Below are 4,866 nucleotides of genomic sequence, written 5' to 3'. Positions count from 1 at the left end.
CCTTGTGGCTCTGCAGATGTAATCCTAGTAACACAGGAATGTAATGCATTATGCTAGAGTCCTGCAGCGGGTCGGGTACCCGCTAAAACCTGCGTTACCTTGCGGGTTGAAGGGAGAAGTTCTGGGTGCGGGTAAAGACCACGTTCTGCGGGTCGCGGGTCGGGCCACGGGTCTTCTGAATAGCGGGATTTATTCCTTTTTTCTGGTCACGACTACTTCCGATGGCGTCACTTCCAGTTTACAATGACAGCACATCCTGTTTTACTCCTTTTTTTTCTGATCACGTCTACTTCCTAAGATGTCACTTCTGGTTTACAATGACAGCACTTCCTGATTCTTGATGGTCAGCGGGTCCGGGTTGCGGATAAGGTACTTGCAGGTAGGGTAGCGGTTCCAAGCGGGTAAGAATGCGGGTTGCGGGTACGGGGCGGGTACGGGTCCCAAAAAATGGACCTGCGCAGGACTCTACATTGTGCAATGCTTCCTCACATTCCATGAATTGACCTAAGGAACTAATATAAGGAACTATATATCCCATAAACACTTGCTGAACTTACATAGCAAAGATTTAGCTCGTGAATGCACAAACACACAAAGTGCGTTCATCTCTGCTTGTCTATAGTTTCACAGTTGAAGATGTTTAAATTGCTGACACCAAGTTGCAGCAAGTCTTTGTAGCTCATCTAGAGAAAAGCAGCCATCGTGAGGGTGTAAAATGTCCTGAAGTCAATGATAATTAGCAATTACTTATTATCATTCTGTAAATGTTCTGGAAGTAACTATGTGACTGAAGTCATGCGACTGTGAAAGGGTTAGACAGAAATAAAAATTCCACTGAGATCATGAGAACAGTTAAAGCCTTGTGACTTGGCTAGCTTTAATTTGTCCTCCTTTTCAGACTCCTACAAACTGCCATATGATAATATACTATTCACTTCTATTTTGTAATCTTTTTAACTGTCTCCTAGACAAATACAAGAGTCCTCTGCACTCAGAGTGAATAATGTACCCCTATTGTAAAATATATGTATGGGGTCTGTAATCTGGAAACCTGTTATCCAGAAAACCTACAGGAGAGCAACCTCTCTTAGATTAAATTTTATCAAAATAATTCAAATATTTAAAAATAATTTCCCGTTTCTCAGTAATAATAAAACAGTATCTTGTACTTAATCCCAACAAAGATAAAATGAATGCTTATTGGAGACAAAACAAGCCTATTGGGTTTATTTAATGTTTAAATGATCTTCTAGTGGACGTCGAGTTTTTTTGAGGGTAGTTTCACTAAAAAACTCTTATTTTTGGGGGGAAAAAAACAAAAAAATGTTGAGATGTATTATGCCCGAAAGCTACTAAAAGCCAGAATCTGATAATACTCCACCTAAACCCTGTCAAATTCATGTAAAAGTCAATGGCAGAGGTCCCTTCAACCATTTGAAGATGTTTTTTGCCTTCATGATTTTCTGGTGTTGGATGCTGGTTTGTGTTTGAAAACACTATAACTTAAGGTGTTTGACTGTTTTTAGCCTATGAACATGATAAATTCGAGGTATTCGAGTTTTTTCCCCGATTACATTCAATCGAGTTTTTTACATTTGGATTTTTTCATAAATAAGCAAACAACTAAAAAAACCTTTGGTATATAACCTTAAAGGAGAACTAAACTGCCTTTCTAATGAAAACCCCCACCCTCCACAGTCCCCCCTTCCTGCACTCCCTGGCACAGAAGTTAACATATGTAAATATCCCTAAGCTGGTTATTACCCCTTTTGCAGAATTAGTGCAGCAGAGCTCACAGGGGCCATCTTTAGCCGCTTCGGTAATCTCAGTAAAGAAGCATGCGCAGTTGGAGCACTTTCCCAGTTCGCTGCAACTGTGCATGCACCGAAAGTAACAAAAATTACTGAAGTGCCGGAAGAAGACCTGAAGATTACTGAAGCAGCTAAAGATGGCCCCCGTGAGCTCCACTGCGCTGACTCTGCAACAAGAGCTAATTACCGGCTTAGGGGTATTTACTTTTGTTAACTCCTTTGCGGGGGGGGTCTATGGAGAGTAGGAGGTTTAGTTCTCCTTTAAGGTATGAAGATCCAAATTATGGATAAATCCACTATCCAGAGGTTCCAAGCATTCTCAATAACAGGTCCCATACCTGTATAAGGATATAAAAAATCTCTGAGGAGTTACATAACCATATAAAAGCACAAAGCTGAAGGCCAAGTGCTTTTCTACAGGTCATGAAATTCCGAGATCACTGTTAATTTATTTATATTTTAACAGGGGGTACATTATTTCTTAAAATACACAAGTAGAAACTGGAAAATGAGGTTCAATGTTGATAAATGCAAGGTTATGCACTTTGGCAAAAATAATATAAATGCAAGTTATACACTAAATGGCAATGTGTTGGGAGTTTCCTTAAATGAAAAGGATCTAGGGGTCTTTGTAGATAACACGTTGTCTAATTCTGGGCAGTGTCATTCTGTGGCTACTAAAGCAAATAAAGTTCTGTCTTGCATAAAAAAGGGCATTAACTCAAGGGATGAAAACATAATTATGCCTCTTTATAGGTCCCTGGTAAGGCCTCATCTGGAGTATGCAGTTCAGTTTTGGACTCCAGTCCTTAAGAGGGATATAAATGAGCTGGAGAGAGTGCAGAGACGTGCAACTAAATTGGTTAGAGGGACGGAAGACTTAAATTATGAGGGTAGACTGTCAAGGTTGGGGTTGTTTTCTCTGGAAAAAAGGCGCTTGCGAGGGGACATGATTACACTTTACAAGTACATTAGAGGACATTATAGACAAATGGCAGGGGACCTTTTTACCCATAAAGTGGATCACCGTACCAGAGGCCACCCCTTTAGACTAGAAGAAAAGAACTTTCATTTGAAGCAACGTAGAGGGTTCTTCACAGTGAGGACAGTGAGGTTGTGGAATGCACTGCCGGGTGATGTTGTGATGGCTGATTCAGTTAATGCCTTTAAGAATGGCTTGGATGATTTTTTGGACAGACATAATATTAAAGGCTATTGTGATACTAAACTCTATAGTTAATATAGGTATGGGTATATAGAATTTTAATTAAAAGTAGGGAGGGGTGTGTGTATGGATGCTGGGTTTTCATTTGGAGGGGTTGAACTTGATGGACTTTGTCTTTTTTCAACCCAATTTAACTATGTAACTAACTATGTAACTATGTAACAAGTCTCACTCCGTCGTGACAGAAATTACATCATTAAGCACCAATTATAAACAATGACATTAATAAGCACAGTTTATATATAAAATATAAGGATATTATAAGTTACCGAGGAGTTTCATGACCATATAAAAACACAAGGCCGAAGGACGAGTGTTTTTATACAGGTCATGGAACTCCGAGGTAACTTATAATATCCTCATATTTTGCAACTGGGGGTTCTTTATTTATTATAATACACAAGTTTCAGTGAGTCATGCGACAGATATGACATCAGAACTCACCGTTTATAACTGATGACATCAGAACTCACCGTTTATAAGGATATCATTTACAAGATATTCATGGCTTTTGTGTATTATAAGGATATACTTTATAGGCTATCCATGTGTATTAAGCAGATTATCTTCCTTGCATGTTCATAGGCAGCCCACTATTTCATGTGGTCAAAGAAAATTTACTGGAAGAGGGAAGTCTTGTGGTCTTGTGCAATACAGTAATACAGTGTGTCACCAAAATGAGAATCACAAGCACACCCAAAATGTCTTAAAAAATATGTTTTTGCCTATTAAAAGAAAACGTAATTCTAAGCAACTATGCAATATACAATCATTACAAATTGTCTATAGTTTAAGTTATTTATGTTATATATATACCTGTCTTTGCTGTGGAACTAAGGGGAAACTTAAAGGGTGAAGTGGCTAACACTAGCGAAAATTCATCAGCGTGACGTAATTTCGTTACTTCGCCGATTTACTAACGGGCGCTTACGCCAGATGAAGTTGCGCTATGGTGAAGGGACCTAACTATGCTAATTCACTAAGTTTCGGATTTTCGTGAACGTTACCTCTTGCGCCAGACTTTACTTTACAGGTGCTGTTTTAGGCATAAATATTATTTCAAATGCATAGATTATCTCTTCTGAGGTAATTACCGTAGAGAAGACCATGTGACCATGGGGAGGGGGGGATTGTGGGGCTTTTCTTGCAAAATTTTACATAGTACAGAGGTACAGTATATATGAGATACAGGGTAGGTGACACTCCTATGGCATGGTCGAACATGAAAATAATTCATTGATTTTGATATTTTTCCCAGTTTATGGGGCAGGTGTGTCTCATAAAAAGGTGATTTTATATTATAAATAAAAAATATAATTAAAATATCACATTGGATATAAAGCCATATAAGGATGTTCCAATAAGACACATCCTCCCATATGTAATATAAAGCACCAGAGCCGGGCAGGCGCCCTAGGCAAGCCTGGCAGTTGTGGCGCTGGCTTAGCGTGCGCATGCGCGAATTGGCGCTCATGTGCGCATGTGCTGATTAGAGTTCTTGCGCATGCGCACAAGTGCAAAAGTGGTAAAATACCACAGATAGTCGGTCAGAGAAGGGAACCGGACTTGAGGTAGGTGACAGAGCCGGTACGTGCCTGGCGACCCCCAAACTTTGTGCCCTAGGCACGTGCCTACTCTGACTACCCCTAGTTCCGGTCCTGTAAAGCACTAACCCCCATATGTAATAAAAGGCACTAAGTTTGTCCAGGAGCAGTCTTACATCAGATGCCTGTGGAATGAATTTTGAGGAGTTGGCCTTATAGCAATGTTTCAACACTTAAATCACCAACGTAAAATGTAGATGAAGCAACAACAAAAAAAACCTGAAAT

General features: G+C 39.7%; 1 long non-coding RNA gene across 1 annotated transcript in view; it reads left to right on the top strand.

The window, feature by feature from the left end:
- Nucleotides 1-315: 315 nt before the first annotated feature.
- The window catches only part of LOC121393657, a 6,501-nt gene continuing 1,950 nt past the window's right edge, over nt 316-4,866 (top strand). The window contains exon 1 of the long non-coding RNA XR_005961223.1: nt 316-379. This is a non-coding gene — a long non-coding RNA (uncharacterized LOC121393657). The remainder of the gene's footprint in view (nt 380-4,866) is intronic.

This window comes from Xenopus laevis, chromosome 5L (genome assembly GCF_017654675.1).
Source record: "Xenopus laevis strain J_2021 chromosome 5L, Xenopus_laevis_v10.1, whole genome shotgun sequence".
NCBI lineage: Eukaryota > Metazoa > Chordata > Amphibia > Anura > Pipidae > Xenopus > Xenopus laevis.
Note: the sequence above shows the minus strand (reverse complement) of the source record. Positions and strands in the feature narration are given on the sequence as shown.